Below are 24,784 nucleotides of genomic sequence, written 5' to 3' on the forward strand. Positions count from 1 at the left end.
GTCTGTCTCTATTGACTGAAATACGAATGCATGTGATAATTGTTGTATGTAGGGAATCACATGACTCAGTTAAAACAAAAATAGGAGCATTGAAAACTAATAAGGAGCATATTTACTCCATTAGGAATGTAGAATTGCATTTGTGTCCATAGAAAAATAATGTGGACTTTCTTAGTGAATCAACAAATATTAACTTTTATTATGTATAATGATGTAATAAAGTTTCTACTGCCTCAATTAATTATTTACAAACATGAATTTGCTGTTATGCTGTTGATTTTGATGCATCACATACAACAGAAATTAATTCAGGTATAATTTTTACCTAACAGGGAAAAGGTCTTTGTATACACCAAACCGCTGTTTGGAAACTGATGCTGTTTTCAGATATTGATTGGAGAAAAGTTCCACACCTATAAGAGACTGCCAAGATACCTTGGATCATCTGTAGTTGTCATGCCAGGGCACTAGATGGCACTGTGATGTTCGCAAGTCATAGAAACACACTTGGGCTTTTACCCTTAACCTCCATCTGACCTCTATGATAACCCTAGAGCTCATGTAACACCCTTATACTCCAGAGAATGTGTTCAACTGAAAAGGTTAAGTATCACACACAATACAATGCTATCTGTTTCTTTTTTTCTTTTTTCTTTTACTGTTATCTGCATGTGCTCTGAACGTGCGCCTTCCCACCTGTCTAGTACTTCGGAGCACTTCCCGAAAGGTTCCACTCTGAGACCCGGTTTCAAACGGTACCGGTGTCAGAGACTCGGATCACTGGTACGGTTTCACTGAGAACCAGCTCCATGAATCCTTTAATAAAATCTGTGATGGACGTCTACCAGATTGCCCATCAGAAATCCATCAGCGGCCAGTGATGTATGTTTAAAAAAAAAAGTGCCTCTTTCGTATTTTAATATAAACCCACACGAAAAGTGTCCAATCCTTCACAACTGCTTTGCAACTCGTGAAAGTCAAGCAATCTCTTCCAGCTTGATTCATCTGCAGAGTGTTAAAGGCAACAAAAAGGACGTTGTACCCAGTCGGGTTTCAGCTGACTGCTGGCACAATCACTCCCCTCAGCTGCCTTAACCTTTCATAAATTGACCGTTATGGGACTGTCACTACCTCACGTAACAGCGGATGGTTAACTTTAGGCCCCATTCGCCACTTTCATGCTTTCAGAAATATTACAGACAAGGCCAGGAAGTGGAACTGGCTCGAATTGTTTGACGAAAGAAGCGTTGAATGGAAACAGGACCGTGATCCTCGTCCCGTTGATATTACATCAAAGACTGCAGGAAGTCTGTGGATCAACACACTCAACAGGGCCCATCCTCTGGACTGTGTGGGTCGTCTCTGAAAATTCCACACACATTTTATTCAAATTTATGCTTCATTTACACTCCAGGACTACACTTTACTCTGGAGGCACCTCAAGAACATTTCATCAGCACCATCACTTCTCCATCTTTAGACGCCAACCTGCTCCTGCACTCTCTGCTCCCTTCCTGGAGCTTGGCAGCTCTTGATCAGCCTCTCTGGCCCGCAGCGAGCAGGAAATGACCTATTGTTCTGAGATAATGTGAAATATAATGTTCCCCTGCACTCTTGGAGAAGGCATCCTGCCCTGGCAGCCTCATCGCTGTGGGCAACGGTAGGCGCCAAATATACGAGCACCTGCCAAACAGAGACGTCCATCAGCGGCTGGTTTACAGTGCCGAGATGAGAGGGGAAATCCCCCGGAGACTTGAGGGAAAACAAGCAACCTCTCACTCAGCCGTTTCACGAAAACTCACCTCCGCCCACTCAACCCAACCGGGGAGATGTTCTCTTCGAAAGCACATGCGGAAAAAGCACCTCCGAGTGCATCTGAGGCCGCGAAGTTGGAGAGGTGAACGTGAAACAATCAAAGAAAACCTTCGTTGTTCCCGCCGGAAGGAGTCGTGGCCAAACCACCTACCTCTCCGCATTCAGTCTCCTAAAATCAGTTCGTCAATCAACAAGTATATATATATAAGTAAAACTACAACAAGCAAGACAAGTGGAATCCTTATCTGTAACCACTTCCACGTGAGCGGCGTTAATGAGCGGCCTGGGCTCGACGTGACGAGGACCTCCGCTTAGTCAGAGGCTGGAACCCCTCATTGATCGCTGCGGTTCGCCGTGGAAACAGCGAGAGTGTATTTATTTGAGTGCGTTGGCAGCCAAAAACTCATAAATATCCTTGGCAACCGAGCAAATGAACAAATCTGTTTTTGCAAGAGAAGAACGGCAAAAGAGCGGGACGACCCAGGCGGCGTAATGGAAACGGTGGGAAGGTTTCCACCAACACCACAAGTACCGATAACTCATTCTGCTCCACTTGAGGATAAAGTGTGAAAATGGAAGTTATTTTTTGTCTTTTTTTCCCTAAACTTTTAACAGCATGTCCTCTAAAGGATGCTCTAATTTCTAATTTCGGTGCTTGTATTTTAAAATCCAGATGGAATAACAACTCCATGAAGTTTATTTAGGACCAAACTTTCACAGCTGTCTCGGCCTGAACGCTAAACTGCTTCTGCTTCACTGGTAGCTTGAGCTGCACCTTTTTTTTTTTTTTTTTTTTTTAACCCCCTCCAAGTCTATTCAGCTGTTGTCTCAGATAACGGGCTCTCGGAAAGCACAAAGAATAGCTCCCACAACTTAAACATGCTCCAAAAGGATCCTTGGTGAGGTGAATTATGTGGAGGGCGGCGTATTCAGGTAATAAAAGGGTGTAAATCTGTCAGATTAGTGACAAAAAACGAGTGTGTGGGATTAAGGTAGAGCATGGATGTGGTTCCTTTTGCTTTATTACTCATCTTACATTCAGAGGATCCTTTTTGGAGGAGGTACGCACCTAAATGGATTAAAGTCACAATTCGCTCTTTGCACAAAACAGACATTTAGGCATATATCCTCTCCTCTGTATCTTTGTGACTGTATGCTTTGATGTCGAACCAGCCGCCCACTGTGACTTTCTTCCAGCTGCTGAATTGTCTGTTCAGTGCAGCTTAGCTCCAAACATTTGGAGGTGCCTAACACTGCCATCTATTGTTCTTCTTTTTAAAGCTCCTGGGCTGCGCTGCATGGTTGGAAGCGTATTGTTTTCACAGATTAAAACGGAGCCTGTCTGTGGAGATTCTCTGCACACGGTGGAAGTTTTGTCAAAAGTGCTTTTGGCTACCCCTTCACCTTACCTGGGTTTAGTACTTTTTCATATTTCCTCTGAGATTGGAGGGTTTGCTTTGCTCAAACTACTTCTTCTTGTTTTTTATGTTTTCCTGTTCAGTTTTCAACAAATGGACGTCTCCCAACAAACCGCCATGGAAATGTTGGATCACATCCGCAGCATACGTTACAAGAAATTCGGTCGCAGCGTTGTTTTTGTATTTTTAAAAAGATCCACAAACTATTTTCTTAATTTGCACCCCTGAAAAATTGTCAACAACGTTGTTTAGTCATGTTTTGTACCTCCATGAACAAGTAGTGTGAACCAGTTCAACATAAAAAGAAAGAGGATAAATGTGAATCCAGATTCCAAAGATAAAAAAAAAGAACGTGTATTTAAAATCTAGAGTTATTGTTAGTGCAGCATAATGTTGAAAAAAAAAAAAAAATCTCCATTTCCAAAACTTGATGCTGCACTATATCAGGAAGATGTAAGATGTTTTAAAATGAAAACTGGCACCCTCCACATCCAAACTTGGAAAAGCTTCAGCAGGACGCGAGTTCAAGCCAAACATCCCTTGCAGACGCTTTCGACAGAGAGCAGAGATACTCCCTGCTGCAAGACCAGCAGGACTTATGGGCTGAAATAATAAATGGCAGCACTTTTCACAAACGTTAAGTTGGAAAGAGAAGGTTTTAGAACTGTTTAAAACGCTAGATGGACGTCATGTTGTGCAAGTTTGCAAGTAAAAGTTCCTGATGCTACCTCAGTCATGGCAGGTAATTCATTAGCACACGTAGACTCTAGAGTTGTTTGTTTTAAGTGATCATTATCATTTCTTGCTTTATTGAGTGATGTGTGTCTTTAAGACTATGACTGGTTATTGTTTATTGTTTGTTCATTTTTGTTTTGCGTTTTTATTTTTATTATTGTTGTGTGCTATGCTGGGACAAACCAATTTCCTCCCTTTGGGAATCAACAAAGTAATCTATCTGTCCGTCCAGACAGCCAGAAAATATTATGGGATAAAATTATAGTCACACCATTTTTTGAAGGCCCTTAAAAAAAATCTAATTTCACTTAGAGGAAGTATTATGTGTTTTCCAGGCACATAGTGCCATTTTATTGCGCAGTCAAGTAACTTCAGTCATAAAAATGCTATATATATCAAATATAACTTAAAAAGTTTTACTTTGTAATAAGGCCTGGAAATTGGGCCTCTGTCTCTTTAAGAAGCTCCTGCTCTTTCTGAAACTCCGCCTTCAGGAAGTCAACACCACAAGGCTCCTCTATTTACCCTTTAACAATGGTTTCACTAGTGTTGCACCGAGAAGTAGCTCCTATAATGAGTTCAGCAGAAGCGTAGTTCCACCAGGTGTTTGCTGATTGCTGCTTGCTAGTCTGAAGGGGGCGGGGAGGGGGGGACGGGACACAGGGAAGTTGTGCTCTGTTAGGTGGAAGATTCAAGGTGGAGCTGCGTCTTGAAGGATTTCTTAAACATGCATGAAAGAATCAAGGCGAAACTCCAGGAATGTTTTTGAAGAGGAAAAATCATTATAACACAACGTAAAGCTCAAAAGAGTCAGTTTCACTATCTATCTATCTATCTATCTATCTATCTATCTATCTATCTATCTATCTATCTATCTATCTATCTATCTATCTATCTATCTATCTATCTATGTTTTATTTGATCCTTTTCTAATTTAGCATTGTGAGTTTCAACCTAGAGAAGATCAAACACCTCTGCTTTGCATCACATCCATCAATTAGAAATGAGCTAAATCTTTTCTATCCCCAATGTTCACATACCAGTATCACCATCTCCCTCCAAACACAACATCATTCCTACAAGAGCAGATTCAAGAAATGCCGCGTTCCTGCTCGCAGCACAAAATGAAGTCAGGAACGGCCTATAAAACCGTAAGCACACATTTACAACAAAGCCTCGCCTGTCGTAGACCCCCCCTCACCCCCCTCCTCCTCCACCTCACACTGTTAACGCTGCTATAATTACTGCGCTGTGCACCAGGCTATCTGAGATTACAGGGGTGAATTACACCTGATGCCAAGGGAAAGCACTCCATACTTTAAATATTTAATCAGCCCCTTCACCATGAAGCAAATGAGGCAAGGCAAAAGTTGGCGAGTGCATGGGGAAGGAAGAGGAAAGAAGGGGGCTGGGGGTTTGGGGGGGGGGCTTGCCTCGGCAGTATTTTGTGCACACGTGAAAACGAACGAGAGCCCACATGAACGCAACACACAGGCACACGCCGGCACACGCACACACACCGGGGGAGTTAAACATGTCATTACCTCGTGATTTTCCTGCTGATAGATCTTTTACCGGTCTCTCATTCCCAGCAACTCGAGCACCTCTAGGAGTTAGTGCGGATCGAGTGTGCACTAGGTGTTCCAACGTGCTCTGGAGTGGGGAGGGAGCTGGGTCTGGAGGGAGCTGGGTCTGGGGGGAGCTGGGTCTGGGGGGAGCTGGGTCTGGGGGGGTGGAAGGCTGGGTGACCAGTACACCTGCCCTCCATGAAGCCCAGAAACACGGAGGGCAGAAATTCTCCTCCACCTAATCCTGTCTGAGCTCGGCCGGCCACAGCTGAGCAACACGGGAAGTGACACAATAAGGCGCTAAATCCTACATGCCTTGTATGTTCAAGTGACCATGAAATGAACCGTCCACAGAGGTGTATTTAAAGCGACACGTGATACGGGAGAGATGGGCAACCTCGCAGAGAGAGGTGGTGCACCGAGTGCAGCCTGAGTCTGGAGGGAAACACAAAGCGACACAGAATCCTTGAACGATTCACGCTGCTTGCACAAAAGCATTGTGTGGTTTCATTTGACCGCTGTGGATGAGGCTACGTTCTGTATTTGATATGTACAGGTTGTTACGTGACTAACAGCTCTTACATTTGACCACTTTACTCAGCTCTGTTTCCAGCGCAGGTGTTTTCATAAGAGTGTTTAATCCTGCCTCCAGTGTTCCCTGGTCCGGGATAGTGCTGGGATTGTTTCAGAGGGTTTAAGGCTGAGGTATGCAGGCCAAATTTCAAGTTTCAGGTTTGCTTTGTAATTGTTCGTTAAGCTTCAGCTGCTTAAACTGTGCAGAATGAATCTCCTGAAGAAACTCAAAAAATAAAGGGCAGTCCATGCTTTACGTCCCTAGCTAGAACACAGACTGTGGTTAGGGGAAATGTCTGGGTTAGGCAGAAATGCAGTTATAAATGCAAGTCAATACAAAGTCCTCAAGATGTGTGTGTGTGTGCGTGTGTGTGTAGGCGTGTGTGTGTGGGGGTGTGTGTGTGTGTGTGTGTTCAAGCATTAACCTGAAGCACTATTAGCCGTAGAAATAAACACAAGCAGTTTGGGTTTGATTTATCTTTTCATTATGCTTTTACAGTTCTAAGATGCATTTGTTGATGCTGCTTTGTCGTCTTGTATTTGTTATTGCGTTGTGGTATGCAAATGAAGTGAAGCTAATGTTCCTGCAGACTGAAAGCCTAATATTTTACAGAGCTCCTAGAGAAATTGTTGCCTCGGGCCTCAGGGTACTTTACTGCAGCCCAGAGTGTGAAGAAAGGAGAACTGTGAGATTGGGTGTTAACCTTTGTGGTATTAGTGCTCTTATAAGGCTTTTCCACCAAAGAGGTTCCAGTTCCTAATCCGAGCTGGTGCTACAGCCAGATATTACATAGTTCTGTAAAAGAACTGCTTTGCTCTCTTCTCCTAGGGAACCGAGTCTAGGTGATGTCGTTATAAACCTATTAGCTCCTCCTGTTTTATTCAGTTTTTGTGAAGGATTACAGAGCACGGAGAAAATTTATGCTCACAAATATCATTATTTATCCCCATATCCCTGCAAATGGATGTTATACTTGGACCCCTTTAGTTTATGAACACTGTTATAGAGAACCAGCAGTGCTTGTTGATGCTTTACAATCCTGATCATCTGATCTTCTGAAAGCAGAATTATACAACGATTAGAGCAAGGTGTGTTAACGCTGTCTGGTGAAGTTAGACTCCGACTCTTAAAGAATTGAGCGGGAAATTAATCAGTTAATCGTCAATCTTTTCATCATAAATCATGTCCGATAATAGTCAAACAAAGGCAGACTGCTACACCTTTGTTATAATAAACTGGAGCAGTCCCAGTCCAGATCCATCTACCCATCCTTCTGTGAACTCATTCACTTCAGGCTACTGCCTGACTGGAAGAGACAGCTCCACCTTTTTCTGGTTCAGAACCATGGCTTCAAATTTAGAGAGCCTTTATCCAACATTAACGAGGCCTGTCAATCGCAACAAAGTCCAGAAGCCACATCATCTGGAGCCAAATCTTGTCAAACTCTAGCCAGCCCCAGTGAGCTTTTTACTATCGTAGTGGCCTATGTCACAGTGATGGACACCCTTACTCTCGAGTCCTCAGATGCTCATTCTGAGTCTTTGATAGAAGACATAGCGCCTGAATTAAAGAGATCCTGACGTTGCTCATTTGGGTCTATAGTCACTCCTCCACAACATGCAGAGTATGGAAGGGTCCCTGTTCCCAATCTTTGAAACAAATCAAAGTCCTTCTCCAGAATCTCTCCAAATTATTTGTATGCCCAAATTTTTACTTTTGTAATGCCACAATCTTTCTCCACCTGTTACCTGTCAGATTTAGGAGTATCCAATGACAACTTGGCCTGAATGGCAGGTTCACATCTTCTATCACTGGTAGTGTCAACCAACAGGTCTTCCAGTTGCATCCACAGCAGACGCCAGTGACCTTCAGGTCACTCACTCATACCTAAGGGTGACATAAGACTTTTCCATACTACACCCAAAGACGACCAGTTGATGAGCGGTCATGTAGTTGTGGGAAGTTTGTATTTGCGCACAAGTTTCACACACACATTCATACACACCTCTCCTGTTTCAGTACACCTCATGGTTTCCTGACAGACTAAAAGACAGCAGCAGAAGTCATGTAAGACACTGATTCGTTGGAGGAAGAGATGATGTTGGGTGAGCATGAAGATGCCGTGTGACAATCTCTGTCACAGGAATCATAAAAATTTACATAACTCCTCCTTTTCCTCAAGTGTTCATGTTAACTGCGGACACATAAACAGGATAGCGGAGACAAACTAGTTGAAGCAAAAATATCAACATTGCTGTCCAATCACTTTCCTGTGCAAAACACAGCCATGTAATTCTGACCAATCACACAACACTGCATACAGAGCTCTGTCCGAAAAAGTTCGACCCAAGCCTGATGTCAAGAAGAGGAAAAGACCTTCCTGTGAACAAGATGACGCAATTTCAACTTTTCAGATGAAGTACGGACAATCCTGTAGAGAATATTCTATCCCCCCTACAATGTGGATGGATATCATTTCTAGTTTAATTATGACAGATTCACCACAGTTGGACACCATGAGCCTCCACGTTTTTATTTACCGTCGTTGTTTTCAGCGTCATAGTGTGAGAGAAAGGGAAATAATCCAGATTGCCTGTTGCAGCTGTCAGTCAGAGCAACAGAGAGAATCCGTACCTGATAGCTGTGCAGAGTCACTGGACATATAAACCCAGAGCAGAGCCAGATGTTAGTGGCTTGTGGGTGGGACTTTGTCCTGTGGGAAACAGGCGTTTATGGGTTTTTTAGCCAAAGAATGCGGTTTGTTCTGTGGAGGAAAATATGCAGCAACGTCTCCAGCTGAACAGCTTAGACTCATGTTCACTAACACGCAAGTACTGAAAGGACTGAGGCAGAAATGAAGAGGAAAAAAACTCATATTACAGCAGCCTCACACCAGGACAGGGACTTTGTGTTTGATGTAGATGTCATTTACTGCACTTGGTCTTTCTTTATTAATTAGAATAGAATAGAATAGAATAGAATAGAATTACTTTATTCATCCCAGCAGGGAAATTATTTCGCAGTTACAGCATAGAGACAAGACACACAACAACCACCACTGATGTATTAATGATTCAAACATGAGTTTTAAACATCTGAGCTGAAGTTCATCCTTACTGCTTTCCAAAGGATCCCAGGTGTATCTTTGCAATTCTGCCTTTTCCTCCAGCTTCCCTCGTCTTTAACAAACATTGAAACATTGCAAAAATGGGAAATGATGTAATTGAATTAATTACAGTGTGTAGCAAACATACTGACACTCAAACTTTTTCATATTTTGTTATGTTATAATTTCCATTAAGTAAGAAATGTAATTAAAATCACACAAAAATAAGATTGTTCAGACATTAAGTAATTAAAAACCTTCTGCGCCGTGATCTGGAGGATCACTGCTTCCTGTCTTCTTTGCTGTTTCCTGCAGTAGTAACATCCAGTTGTTGATCATGTGACTCGTGTGATGCAAAAAAGTGTTTCTTTTTCACTTTTACGAAATAAACTAATGTTGATATGGCTGAAAAACGACCTCATCCAAGTGGCAAAACATTTTTTTGGAAACAAGGGTTTTTCCTAAATAGGCTCGATTCCATTAAGCAAATTTATTTTTCGAAATGTCAAATTGTGCAATGATATGGTCAATGAAAATGCTGCTACTGTAAAGTGGGTTTAATATGAATACGGCCTAAAAAAAATCTACTCAGTGTTGGTCTGTCACATAAAATGCCAACATCTGATCCATATATTGACGTTTGTGGTTGTGAAGTGACAGGATCCTGTAACAGCTTCATCGCACATTTACAAGCGTCGTTCTGTGTTCTGCTGCGATTTGGGTGAAGCAGCTCCAGAGTGCTGAGCCGGGGCCGGTGCTTCATCCCGCGCTGACATCACCTGGCACCTCCGTCAGCTGAGAGTGATGCGTCTGGGACCTGACGCCATCCCGCTGCGTTCACCGGACCGCTCTGCCCGTCAGGATGACATCAGCGCCGCTTCTTTTCCCTGAAACCAGTGAGTCAGCCACTCCGGTCCGCCTGACGGAGGGAAAAGAGGAGGAATACAAATGACTGGCATGTAAATGTTTAAAAAAACATTATGTATCCGTATGACTTTATCCCATCATCTTCAGGGCTGTGAAAAAGTATTTCCTCCTCTACCAAATCCTTAGTTGTTTTTTTTTGTCACCGTTAAGTGTTCCTGAACACAAACCAAATTTTAATATGAAAGATAATCTCAGATACAAACGCAGGAAACCTTTTCTGGTTTGTTCTTAAAGCTACTCTTGCGCTCTGTAAACATCAGCTGCAGGTCTCGGATGTTTGAGGCTTATCTACATGAAACCCTGCTGGCTCTGATTGGCTGATTGGCTGACCGTGCATTACTTCATACAGTAATAGCAGCACTGGGAGAAGGTGGAGGAGCTCCATCTTTTCACAGATTATCTGTCTCATTCTGCACCGTTACGACATGCTGACAGCTTTAACATGTGTTTGTAAAAAGTCACACACTGCAGCTTTAAACGCAACCTGGCTAAGATCTCAACTTCTTCAGGCCAAAGAACTTCAAGAACAGAGGAGAACCGAGTCAATCAATCAATCATCAATGTAAATCATAGAAGAAGACGGAATGTTTTCTTTTTGTTTGTTTTTTATTAGAGTTGCAGACCAGCAGGGAAAGATTTTTCATCATTTGTCAGACGTTGGCCCTCTCAAGCCGTCTACAGGGCTCGTCTTTCAGCAGTTTGTGATCCGCCGTGTGTCTCCTGCCCGATCCCCAGGGAGGCTGGACACGGCTGCAGTGACGATGCCCTCTCTCCTCGGTCCGTTCCTGAGGAGAGCCGTGGGTCTTCATGGAGGGGAGGGAGACGGTCCAGCAAGGAAGACGATGTTTCTCTGACGAATTCGATCTTTGAGAGTTTCCACAAGCGACGGCGGGCGCCTCGGCGCTCTTTACTAATGCAAGACAGTTTACTGGTGGGAGTGAAGTGGCAGCAGAAGCATGTCACGCAGACTGTGATCAAACAAAGAAGTTCTTCACATCAGAACCGAGAGAGAGACAGTCTTTTCTTTCCCTTTGTTTTCCTTTACTTTCTCGTTTGTGGCAGTGTGTGTGTCAAAAGGAAGAAAGAGAGAAAAAAACAGAAAAGAAAGTAAGGCGAAGGGTTTGTTTCCGCACAGAAACTCTCCATGATTCATGTTTCCTCCGCTTTGATCTGGGAGCCGTGCGCAGCCCCGGGATAAACCATTTCAGGTTGTCTAAACAATTTCCAATCACCGTTTCCATATTTAGGGTCTTATGAGGAGGAGAGGGCCTCGCATGCTAACGCGTTTGTTCTCCGAGCAGCAGGAGAGGAGGAGAGAACCCGATTCTATCCATTAAGGCTGGAGACGGGGATTAATGAGTGCAGACGGGAAACATGCACGCACAAACAAACACGCGTGCATCTGCGCGAGCATATGTACCCCGAGGTGGGCTCACCGGCGAACCGAGGCCCCAGATACACTACTGGGTATTTGTCTGAGCTCATGTATTTTCCTCTGTTTTGGTCATTCTACATTGAGTTTTGGAATTTCGATGAAAGAGCCTCGCCGGACCATCTGGTCTGAGATTCCGTTGCGACATGTCAGAATTCAAAACGGAGAAAAATCCTGAGCTGGACTGAAGCGGTGCTAGGCTAACAATTACCGCAAATGTTTAGCTTGTGTTTTCTTAGACAATTTTGAGTTTCTTTTGACAATTTAGTGAAGCACAGTTTAGTGGCATTAACTTCTAAAAATCCGTTTCTGTGGCCGTGTGTGAAATGAGCCTCTGTGTCATCAGTTTGAGCAAACTGCAGATATGAAGTCCACATGTACACCAGGGCGTCCACTCACCCTTTAAAGGCCTTAAATTCATGAAGCTAAAATCACTGCATTCTGTGTCTCGAGGCAACTAGTGGCTAATACTTGCTAGCTCGCTAACATTTTTGTGTCTATCGTGGTTTTGTGTAAATTTATTAGCAGTTGGATGAACAACATTCACAAAATAATAATAATAATAAAATGTATGTAGCTAGCCTTTTACTGTCTGTCATGGATAAGTGTAAATTTATTGGTAGTCGGCTGGGTGAAATTCACAAACAAGAAGCTAAAAAGCTAGCTAGCTAACGTTTTTCCATCTATCATGTTTAAATGTAAATGTATTAGTAGTTGGATGAACATTTACAAAAAAGAAGCAAAAATGGTAGCTAGCTAACAAGCTAAACTGGTCTTAAAAACTAGCTAGTCAGCTAGTTAGCTTTTTGACTACATGCATTCTGTGCAAATAAAAGCTTGGTAGTATGAGGGTTAAGCTTGTTGAGAGCAACTGTGTGAGGAGTACAAAGCTGGCAGCAAGAGTAACAAGAAACAGAAACTTCCATTTCAATTGCAGAAAAAATCTGTGTATTCATTTCTTTTGTACATTCTTGTTGAGACAGAGGACTTAAATTGGTCTTAAGATGTTTTCAACTTGAGTTACTTAACTATCTCCAGTGATCAAATGGGAAGAGACATGGTAAAAGAGGCAAATAAAAGCTCCAATTTTTTTTTTAACCAAATTTAATTTTAGTAAATTTTTTCCTACACTTTTTCTGGTACAAAAGACAGAAAACATCTTAAAAACTATTGTTTATTTTCAGTTATTGTTTATTTCAGTCCTTCCTTCTTTGAGTTGATTCGAATTCAGAGTTGAAGTAGAAACTGTAAATGTTTCTACGTCAACTGCACCTGAATGTCTGCTGTCAATCCTGCTGCTAAGCATCTCCTCAAAAGCCCTCCACCCTTCTCCTCCACCCTTCTCCTCCACCCTTCTCCTCCACCCTCTCCCCCATCCAGCAGAAACAGACCTGCAGCTGCAGGGCATCAGTCCGCTGCTCCGTCCAGCTCTCTGATCCAGAGCGGCTCCATGAAGCATCAGGTGGGATTCAGCCATAACTGTCAGGACTCCCTCTCTGCTCTCACCATGGACACAGGGCCGGCCCCAGGCTCTCCAGCAAGGGGGCCCCAAATACGACTTAGTGTGTCTGAGGAAAACACTGTTGCCAATTAGTTACTATAGCAACGCCAGGTTTAATTGTTTGCACAAAGTTCTAAATACCTGCGTATTTAGAACATGTTTTAGAGTCAACTCTTTAAAACCTGATGCAAGAAATTATAGGCAAAAAAAAAATTAGTTATGTTTTTTTTCCTTTGATTAAATTCTTTTGACATGTTAACTTGTATGTATATATATATATATATATATATATATATATATATATATATATATATATATAGTATATAATTTTCTATTTCAATCACAAACATTTTTATTCCAGTGTTTGCGAGTCTAAATGAAATTCAAAATGTGTTTCAGCTTTTTTTTTTTTTAGCATACAAAATGAATTGATAAATTGTCACCAGAAACATATGCACTAATCCATAAAATATTCTCAATATTCTCCTTTTGCCAGTAAAATTCATGGAGCTGCTTTGCTCCTCAGGCTGGGATAGAAAATAGAAAATATAATTAGAAAGAGAAAGAGGGGAAGATGTGAATGTCAATAGGGGCTGATGCAAGCCATCATCATCATCATCATCATCATCATCATCCCAACATCACCGCCCAGGGCAGCAGACAGGCCAGGACCGCCTCTGGTCATCTAATATCAGATGATACAAGGCAGCATTTATGTTAAATGAATGTAATAATTGTTGAATAATAAATAAAAAAACCTTCTAAAAGTTGATGTTTCTGAACATGTTTTGCAGCACAGCCTGTGGGTGAGGTCAACGCTGTTTTGGGGCCCCTGGAAAAGTTTAGGAACCTGTGATCCAACCAAAGAATCTTTCTTGTTTCTGCTCAGCCGAAGTTTAGTCTGTTTATGTTGTTCATGAATTTTCTCCTGATGCAGCTTCACTGCCCTCGCTCCTCTCAGCTCTCCTTTGTGGGACGGTGTCAGATGTGCTGCAGGTGGCCCCTGCATTAACCTTCACCCTGCAGCCTGTGAGCAGCAGGGCGGGACGCGGCGCTCAGATCGGGTTCCAGCAGCCATTATGCATGACATCAGAGCCGCTGGACAGTTGTGTACAGCTGTGGCCAGAGCAGAGCAGGAACTGGAACAAAACGACCCAGTGAAAACATGTTTTTTTCTTCTTCGATCCAAAAGTATAAATCAATCTGCACAAGATGAGGAAGAACCTGATGAACACTTTCATCATTAATGAGAAATCAAGACTGGGAATGATAGTTTTACCAGACGTGTGAATTCTTATTTTGCCGTTTCTTTAGCTGGATTTGAACTTCCTGTTCAACATTTATAAAACGCCACCGGGTTTTTTTTTTTCTTCTTTTTTCCAACATGACCAGAGAGGAATGTGGAACAGGTGCTGGCTCCGTTTTCAGCCCGGCTCAAAAAGAGCAACTGCTGGCCGCACCTGTTCCCCACCAGTCTGGGAAACTGGACCCAGCTCCAAACATCACAAAGCACCAACCAGTATCATGATTCTGCTACCAAAGATCATCCAATAGAAGAGCCTGGTCTAAAGACGGTGAGTAAAAATGTATTTTCCTTTTAACTTTCAAGGTAAAAATCACAAAAAGCTTCAACAAACAAAATAACTAAATACATAAAACAAATTTAAGCAAAAGCAGATTTAAAAAGTGGCTGCTGATAAATATTGCCCATTGTTTCAAATTCAGAATCTAATTTATTTCAAGAAAGGATTTCACTTAAGAAGCATTACCTTAAAAAATGAAGAAAAAAAAAGAAGTACAAATTTCAGTACAATTTTTAAAATATTTGAATTCACAAAATTCTCCAAACTTCTGACAGATTTCATGTTGAAATGATCTGATTTGATCAACATGTTACCTTTGACTGGATCTAATCAGCCAGAATTCTGACATGAACGTGGAACTGAGGAGGAAGCTCAACATTAGGGTGATGGGACGGAGGCCCTCCAGCCTCACAGACCTGCAGCTCCTCAAACAATCAGCAAAAAGCTGCTCAGAAATTAGAACAAGTTTTATCATTACTGCAGTAATTCTTAAAAAAAAAAAAAGATTTCTCCAAGGATTATTGAGAACAGTGTAAATCATTTTACAGTCATACATTTACATGTAACATTTTTCAGCAACAAGGTAACTCAAAGTGCTTCACACGACTAGAAGGGAAATAGAACAGCCACATTATAGCAGCAAAGGAACGGAAAAACAACGACAGATTTGAAATCAGTTTCTGATGTTCCGGTTCAGGTCAGTCTGGATCTAAAGGGACTCAGTGTTTCAGCTGGTTTGCAATTTTCTGGAAGTTTGTTCCAGATTAGAGAAGCACAGAATCTGAATGCATGTTTGGTTCTGAAGACCTGAGAGATCTGGATGGTTAGGAAATAAAAACTGTTAGGTTTTAATTGATCCTTCCTTTCACATGGTTTCTCTGTGTTTTCAGAGATCTGTCTCATTTCCAGGAAGAAAACATTTTGGTGGAATGAAAAGGATTTTAAATCTAAATAAATCTGTCAGAGGGACGAATCATTTCTGTCTTAGAAATATTGACCGGACTGAAGTGCATGCAGATTGTTGTGGTGTTTGAACGCTGTGTGTTGTCCAGTGAAGCCGTGGTTCTCTGCTGCAGAGCTTCCTGGCTGCTCCACAGAGACACCCTGTGGTAACAGAACAGAACCCGGGTCAGAGCTGCAGCAGCAGAACATCTTCAGCTTCAGCAGCAACTCCACATTAGATGATTTCATGTTTTACAGGTCGTGGTTCAAACGGTTTGGTTTTAAACGGCACAAGCCTGTTTATACTTTACAGGTCTGAAATTTCAGCCATTTATTTTTTTGCCATTTATTTTTCTGTTGGGCATTAAAACAATTAAAACAACTGAAGTTCATTCATTAAATGGCCGGTATTTTGTAAAATGTTTGAGCTTTACGTCACGTTATAATGTTATTTCCTCAACAACAATATACCTGGAGTGTTGCCTTGATTCAGTCAAGGATGTTTAAGGAATCCTTTAATCCCCATGGCAACCATTTAGCTGTGAAAAACACCTGGGTGGACTTAGCCCCGCCTCACAGAGAAGCCACGCCCCCACTCAGCTCCTTCAGACTAGCCAGCAGCAATTAGCAAAATTGTATTTTGTTTTCAGATGACAAACCGTCATATGAATAGACAATTATAAGAACCAGTTGATGAAATGAAAAACACTATGATGAATGGAAAACACCTGCTCTCCATTCATCATAATGACTCACTGTTACTCACTACAGACGGTACATACAGAAGTGTGATGTAAAATATTTTTAAAAATTGTTTTTCAACTCAAAACACACAAACACATATATAAAATATACTTTATTTTATATGACGAGTCAGTGTCCACAGGAGGGCAGTCAGAGACTTTCCTCATGAAAACTGTGTGGATTGTTTTTGGAAAAAGAGTGTGTTTTCACAAGAAGTGTGTAAAGGAAGGGTTGTGCTTCTAGTTTAGCAGAATTGGTTCAGGAGTTTCATGTTGTTTCCATTGTGTGTTAAGCAGCCCAGTATTTGTGTGTGAACAATCAAGAGAAACTCTAATAGAAACGCCGATGTCAGCCGAACATCAACAAAGTTTTGCAAACATTTGTAACAGAAACGATCTCAGCTTCCCTTCGTTTAGCTTTCCTGACACGTTCTGCAGTTTTCCAGGTAGTTAATTCCAACATATTGTTTAGACAAACGTCTCGTCTCTGCTTCCACCTGACCACTAAATTTTGCACAAATTTGTGAAAATAACTAAACCATTTCTATGATGGGATGCAGGACAAAACTGCAGTGAGCTGCGATCACCTGAGAGACAAGAAGGTCAACAATTCCCAATGGCACCAGACAGCTGTTACAGCTCGTCTGTCCACATTGGCACACACACCCCCCCCCCCCCCCCACACACACCCTCCCCCCCCACACACACACAGAGGAAGTGGTGACGGCTGCTTGGAGCCTCTCCAGGGCCGTAGGTGCCATGTGGAGCCATATGGTGGTTCTGGATCAGCACCTCCGCTCCCGGGTTCAGAGGTGGCTCCGTTCTCATTGACATCAGATTAGACACATTAAGGCACATATAACCAGACACAGCTAGCCCCTCTGTCAGTTTACAGCCCACTTTCATCACACACACCATTTATTAGACAATATGTTGCTGCAGCTGAATGGATTGCGTGTCGAAAAAGCTTTGAAAAGGCTTGAAAAGAACCTTTTCCTGCCGTCCAGGAAATTGGACTTGCATGCTAAGAGAAAGGTAAAGTCTTCCAGAAGAAGGATGCAAAATAGGCTGAGAAGCTGAAACTATGTGTGTGTGGGTGCGTGTGTGTGTGTGGCTGGCTTGCATGTGGTGAGAGCTGGCAGAAAAGGCCCTGAGAGGTTTAGCATGCAGGATGGAAAGTACCCCTCACACACCTCCACACATAACTCAACCATCTCTGCTGTTTTTCGTGGAATCTTTGATGTGTCTGACCAGAAGCTTCCAGCTTCTCCTGGTTTTTCTTCCTCTTCACGGAACCACCATGATGTGGATTCTGTCCCTCCACACAGAACCCGGACCCAGAGGAAGTTTTATTTAACAGGTTTCATCCTGTCTGTTTGCCTCGCGACAGTTTTGACCTGGTTGGAATTTTACATCCGTCACCTCACAACTACAACATTCTGTGGATTTTAGTTGGATTTTACCTGATAGACTAACATCCATCGCTGTGTTGATAGACTATAAAAATGTTAAAAACCCAAAATGTGTGGCATGCGTCTGTAAAACGGCTCTTCACTGGAATTACAGATGCAGGTGTTTTGCTATTTGTCTTTGCAAATTTAGAAGCTGAAACACTTTTCTTGTTCTTCTAAGCAAATTATTTCAGGCTCAGTCAGATCCAGTGGAGAACTTTTGTGAACATCAATTTTCCATCTTTGTCACAGATTCCTATTTTGATTTAAGTCTGGACTTTGACTGTGCCGTTCTTTCACATGAATATCTGAACATCTTCACCTTCCTAAAATAATGGCATAAGTCATTTTTTGCCAAAAATGATTTGTTTTTTTTAGCGAAATTAACTTTTGGCAATAAAGAGGTATCTTTTTCTTTCTTTCTTTTGTTGCCAAAATCACTTTTGGCAAAATATGACTCAGGTCATTATTTTAGGACAGGGGTTCTCAAACTCCAGTCCTCGAGGTTCACTGTCCTGCAGTTTTTAGATGTGCCACAGGTACAAAACACTGGAATGAAATGGCTTAATTACCTCCTCCTTGTGTAGATCAGTTCTCCAGAGCCTTGCATTAGGCCTTGCTAATGACCTAATTAGGTGTGGTGCAGCAGAGGCAGCTCTAAATGTTGCAGGACAGCGCCCCTTGAGGACTGGAGTTTGACAGCCCTGCTCTAACCCAAAGCTTCTCAGTTCCGGTCCTCACGCCTCCCTGCCCTGCATGTTTTAGGTGTTTCCCTTCTTCCACACACCTGGATTGAGTATTTTGGTGATTAACAGGCTTCTGCAGCACTTGATGGTGATGCAATCATTTGAATAGGTTGTTCTGGAATAGAAGGACATCTAAAACATGCAGAGCAGGGGGCCCTGAGGACTGGATTTGAGAAGTACTGTTCTAACCCATTCCATTGCAGCTCTGGTTTTATGTTTCCAGTCCTTTTTCTTCTTCTAGTCGGTCCCTGAATCTCCTGTCTTTATTTGAATCCTTGGACTGGGCGTGGAATTATGAGTCCATGGTCTCCATTGACCTGGATGATAGGGGCTCTCAGACTGGCCCCGAGACAGGGAACATCTCAATCTTCTGCTCAATCTTTTCCAATCCGGTTGTCCAGATTGGAGAAGGTTGAGCAGTACCTTCAGGCTAGGCTAGTATTTCCTCAAGAGGCTCTCATCTCCCTGCTCCTCACCTGAACAGACTCTCGTCAGCTCCCGGTTGTTGATTATCACCCATCCTGTGAGGAGGTCAGCACACGCTCTGGAGCAGTGACTGGTCATCTTAAGCCAGACTGATGGCAAGAAAAAATGTCCTTGTGTCAAACTCCATGAAGAGTGAAGTTTGATGGAGCTTCAGTAGTTTATATTCACTATTCCAAGCCTTCCCTAAAGCTGAAAATGACATCATAGCCATCGTGCCGCAGTAAAATGTGTGCTGCTGCGTCGTATCATATAACCGGTCTTTATGTTTGGCATCAGCTGGATGGACGTAGAGTGAAGGTGACTCAACAATGTTATGAGGCTAATTCACCTCAGGAGGTAGAAGTGTTTCCTCAATGAGTGTGAGCTGTAGACTAGACTTTGGAACAAGTGTGATGTAATGAAATGTAAGAAAACAGGTTAAGCAGCAGAACAGCCTCTGGGTGGAAACACAGCAGATGATCCTCCAGTGTCTGTCTGATGTGGAAAACACATCGATCTACAGGATATGATGCTCATAATGACAGGTTTAATACAGCAACGTTCCTTTGTATTTAAAGCAATGAATGGATTTGAAAAGCTAGTATCTGAGCCCAATACAGGGGTCTATGGAAGATGGTTTGAAAGTAACTAGCGACATAAAAATGTTATTTATTCAAGCTGAAAACAGCGTGCATATATAACCTATTTACATACTGCAAACCTTAAAATGCACCATCTAAAGTCAGATACCAGAGTGATCACTACAGGAAATCTGGTGAAATCAGAAGAATATGAAATATTTAGTGTTTGCTCAGGTCATGGAATGTCTTCGGACAGAAGGGTCGACAAAATGCAAAAGCCACAAAGCAACAACACATCAGTAATAAAAAACACAAGACAAACAAACACAAGCATAAACTTCATGTTAGCATAACTTTTAAAATAACTCATGTTGTGCTTTTGCCATTGTTTTGTGGCTCTTTGTTGTTCTGTAACTTTTGTTGTTGCATTTTGTCGTCGACCCTTCTGGGTCACTGTGAGTTTGTTTTCCCCACATTCTGTAATACATCAGTTTCTAATAACCCAGGCCTAGTGTAGAAATCCAGGGTATTTCCTCATTGAGTTTGCATGTCTATTAAAAAAAAACCATCCACATTATGCTAACTGGTTACCTGAATTGTTTCTGTGGTCGTCTGTTTTGTATCTTCATGTGACGGACAGGTGACGGTCCACAGACCGCTGAGAGACCAACCTGTATTTACTTCTGTCGCCTTCTTCTATGTATCTCATGGTTAAAAGCAAAGAACTTCCATTTCAAGCTGTTTTCAGCCAATGAAACCACGTTTTGTTGTTTTGTCGGAGCTAAAATAAAGCCACAGATTTAAGCTATCTCTCCCAGCTCTCACCTAGCGCCCAACTTTCCTTCCTCAGTTGTTTAATCACTCGCTGGCTTTTGTTCCATCCTCCAGCAGAGATAAGTTATGCAGCAGCTGCTACATATGAAGTCCAGAGTCTGTATTCAAATAATAATAAAAAAAAAGGAAATGTGTGAAGGATGGCGCACACCTAGGCAGCCGTCTCTTAGAGTGTTTGCTTGAATAAGATCTGTGCTCGGCATAATGGCTTCTCGGGCTACCTGTGTGTGTGCTGATAAACACACGGCACACCGTCGTCTCCAACCTGCTCACAGCTCACAGCGACCTCCATCTGTTGCCACTTTTGAAAAGAGCGTCTGAAAACAGATTTGTGTAATTTGGCATGTTCTTTCAAATGGAAATAATCCGCCTGTTTCTCTTTCTGAGGTCTGGGGGGACAGAGGGGAGAGGGGGGGGGACAGAGGGGAGAGGGGGGGGGGGGGGGGGGGGGGCTCTCCGCCGCCGCAGCTTTCAAGGTTAGATTAACGGGACGTTTTTATCTCGCCGGGTTCGGTCCGGATGTTTGAAGCACACAGAAGGCCTCTGTGCGCTGCGCTCTCTGCCTGCTATCGGCTCGTGAGAAAGGAACCGTGACTGTACAAAAAAAGTTTTGCCCCGGGAAGAGAAGTGAATGGATGAAAGTAGATCTCAACGATGTGGAGAGAAATTCAAAGGACATAAAAGCGACTCAACCAATTTTGAAGCAGAGAAAGTGCCTGTCAGAAGTCAGCGGACACATTGCTGTGACCTTTGAGTTGCCATTACATACATTTCATAGCATCATCGCCAATGGCGATATAAATGTTGTCTCTAAGTTGAAACGCTCCTATTTTCAGTTTGCCGGACAGCTAGATAAAAGAACATGTCAGGAAAAACAAAAGCATTTGTGATTTATATTATACATGAATCAGAACATTTACAATTACAAATTTGGGTAGAACATGTACATGTCTTACTGTCTTACAAAATCTTTGTGATTTTTGTACAAAAATAAGAGCAAAATAAGGTGCAAAAATGACAAATTTGAAGATGTTTTTATCCGGACGGACGATTATGGAATAAAAACGGACTGAAAACCTTATTTTGCTCTTATTTTTATACACAACTTTTGTAAGACAGTAAGACATGTACATGTTCTACCCAAATTTGTAATTGTAAATGTTCTGATTCATGTATAATATCAATCACAAATGCTTTTGGTTTTCCTGACATGCTCTTTTTTCTAGCCGATTGGTCTACGCCTTCCATCCTCTCCTGTAACCTCCACCAGGCGCTGATGCCAAACCAAAACTACAGCCTCCCTGATGACAGAAGTACACACCGTCACGCTATGCTTCGGAGTGGTTTGGCGGAGAACCCGGGCTCCAGCCTAACCTGGTCAGCCAGTCCTGAACACGCTGCTGGAGCAGGATGGGAAACAGCAACGCTTTTCTGTCTGGGCTCCAAGGTGAGGCCGAAGCCAAAGGTACGGTGATGAAAGGTATGCCCTTTTGTTAGGACTCCAGTTTTCTGTTTTCAGCTCTTTTTTTTTTCAGCATAATCTCTGTAGAACTCTTTGCTCAGCCAAAGTATATAACTGGTGTCATCAGATGTGCTTTTTAGCTCTGGCTTGTGAAAAAGCAGAAGCTGTGAGTTCAAAAGGGAAATTCTGCTGACAGAGAAACAAGCTCCAGCTCTCCAAACCTCACATGTTTACTGGTGCTCTCTTGGTTACAAGAAGTGATTAAAGGAAAAACTGATTGTGTGTGTGATTAGTTGAGACTGCAGCTGGATGTTATGCACCAGATTATAACAAACAGCAAAGACCTATTGTTTGATGCTGAAACTCGGTTTATGTTTAATGAGTCAGTGTTAGCGTCCCTTTGTTCCGACCGGCTGCTTATGGAAACGTCCCTTCAGATCCACCATGACCTGCCGGTGTGTGACGTCCACTTCTGGGAGGAAAATCCTCACAGATGTTTGAGTAAACCTGCATCGCTTCGGATTAATGGAATAGAAAATGTCTGGAAATGCCAATATAACACCTCTGGGATTATTGGGCGGCAACAATTGCTTCTCTAAGGTAATGTCTTTTTGGCTTGTCGTTGTGTATGAATACACCTGGCTGATGTGATCCCTCGGTCAACCAGTTTTTGTACATTTTCAAGTGTGTTAACAAAAAACACCAAAGCAGTAAAGCCCAAAAGCATTTCTTCCAAAAAAACAAAAAAAACTCAATCTGTTTCTCAACTGACAATTTCCAAAGTCTTTTGCCAATTCCGGAGCCGGCGTCTCGTCAGACGGCGTCTCGTCAGACGGCGTCTCGTCAGGTTGAGTGACGCGTTCAGGGAGGCTGAAACACGTGAACGCATGTGGGGAATAAAAACAAGCTGCGCTCACACACCGTTTTCTTTCCCACACTGACACCTTGACGATTCTCACCTCCATTACTGCTCACCTTCTGTTCCCGGCAGGAATGCTGGACGTGAGCCTCCATCTCCATCTAGTAAACATGCTCTCTCGCCGCCGGGGCGACGCGCTCTCCAAAAATCCGTGCTGAGCCTGAGCAAATGCGCTCAGGCCGACAGACGAGCGCTCGCAGCCGCCCGCAGAAAGGACGACAAGTGTACACACATGTGACCCCCGCAGAGGAAGTGAGATTAGCTCTTTGCTGCTGCTGTAATTCAGTTATCCCTCTCAGCCTGAGGCCAGGCGGGGAGCGGGATTCTGCTGCGTCCAGACTTTTGTCTGATTGGCGGCTTTGCTCATCCCTCCTGCACGCAGGTGACCGTCTTCTTCCCAGAGCCTGGCTCCTCTCCACGTTCCACCCCCACCTCGGTTTTCACACAACCTCCCGACACCAAGGCTTCTCTCTTGCTGCTAATCTGCCATCTTAAATATGGCTGCCGTGACGGCTTACTTTGTGACATGACTCTTGACTCAGGAATTTCAACGCCGCATGAGGGTCTGGAGTTTCACTGGCAGCTAAAGTAAATATAGTTCAAACATTTACAAAAGTTGAAGCAGAAGGTCACTTTAGTAATATTTAATATTTAATTTAGCAGTGAGACTCAGTTACAATATTAATTGAGTTAACTGCTGGGTCTGTACTTGATCAGTCTTGTTTCAATATATAATATTTTCAAATTTTAAAAAAGCCTTTTTTTTGCTAAATTAATTGATAAATAGGCACATGAGCACAACAATAGAGATATTTATTATTGTTTCTCATCTGTTATTCAGGTCATTCAACCATCAGATTTGTGCAAAGTTCTATTTTAATGCCTTTCATCTTTCCTGATCATTCATGGATCTTCTTTAGAAATGTGGACTGTAGAGGCTGACATTAGCATTGGTCTTTAGCATTGAGATGCAATTTTAGGCTTCAATAGCTTCGCTGATAGGCTAACTCCTTTTAGCACAACTTGAACACAACAATACTCTTTTCTAGCATCCAATCAGATCCTTTTTTGAAGCAGAATTTAACTCCCGGTGGGTCAAGAGAAGCAGCTTTATCATCCATTCATGTTTTTCAAACGTTGCTTGTGTGTCAGATTCACAGGCGTACCAGAAACGCGTGAACACAAAGGTACCGGTCCGATCCTGTGTTGCAATTTGAACTCAGTTTATTGACATGAATTCTAATTTTCTCATTTTAGACCCAGAGGCGTAACCAAAGAAACCAACATATTCTACAAGACCAGGAATGAAGCTGTGGTTCTGTTAGACAAACTAAAACATCGTCTTCATAATGCTTCACCAGCTCTGTGTTGATCACTGTATCTTTTTTGTTGTTGTTGTTATTAGGCTCAAAAAAAGGTAAATCATCCAACATGAATGTGTTCATTTTAGAAAAAATAAATAAGAAAATAAAAATAAAATTAAGCTATATCGGTTTTGGTTCAGTTTAACAGCTACTATAACCACTGATTGGTTCCACACATCAGCTTTCCTGGATACAAGATAGATCTTAGATTATTTTTTTTTTTACCCCTCCAGGGGGTTTTTTGTGGGCTCTAGTGTCCCTTAAATGATAGTAGGCTGACAGGAAACGGGGAAGGAAGACTTGCGGCAAATATCGTCAGGTCCGGGAGTCGAACCCACGATGGCCGCGTCGAGCACTCAAGGCCTCCAAAAACGGGTCGCGCTAACCGCTACGCCACCACGGCACGCCCAGATCTTAGATTTTTGACAGTTCCATCACAACCGTCTGACTTACAGTAATGATGATTCTTTTCCTTTCCAGATTACCAATGGACCAGGATTATTAAGAACTGTTCACTGGAGTTCAGGTTGAACATTAAATACAGAGAGTTTTGTTCTAACATACAGGATTTGTCTTTAGGATCAGGATTTCTTAACATAAATCATATTGCTTGTTTTA

The 24,784-nt window shown here is 42.5% G+C and overlaps 2 long non-coding RNA genes across 3 annotated transcripts; one reads left to right on the top strand and one right to left on the bottom strand.

The window, feature by feature from the left end:
- Positions 1-9,314: 9,314 nt before the first annotated feature.
- On the bottom strand, positions 9,315-13,072 carry LOC116711493 (uncharacterized). Its single transcript, XR_004337249.1, has 2 exons — positions 12,967-13,072; positions 9,315-10,135 (listed from the first exon to the last, which is right to left on the bottom strand). It is a non-coding gene; the product is annotated as an uncharacterized LOC116711493 (long non-coding RNA).
- Positions 13,073-13,467: 395 nt separating this feature from the next.
- Positions 13,468-24,444, top strand: LOC116711434 (uncharacterized). Of its 2 annotated transcripts, none has more exons than XR_004337229.1 (3): positions 13,468-14,650; positions 21,648-23,927; positions 24,208-24,444. It is a non-coding gene; the product is annotated as an uncharacterized LOC116711434 (long non-coding RNA). The 2 variants fall into 2 exon arrangements; XR_004337228.1 differs by having other exon boundaries at positions 21,692-23,927.
- The last annotated feature ends 340 nt before the right edge of the window (positions 24,445-24,784 follow it).

Source organism: Xiphophorus hellerii, chromosome 21, assembly GCF_003331165.1.
Source record: "Xiphophorus hellerii strain 12219 chromosome 21, Xiphophorus_hellerii-4.1, whole genome shotgun sequence".
Classification (NCBI taxonomy): domain Eukaryota; kingdom Metazoa; phylum Chordata; class Actinopteri; order Cyprinodontiformes; family Poeciliidae; genus Xiphophorus; species Xiphophorus hellerii.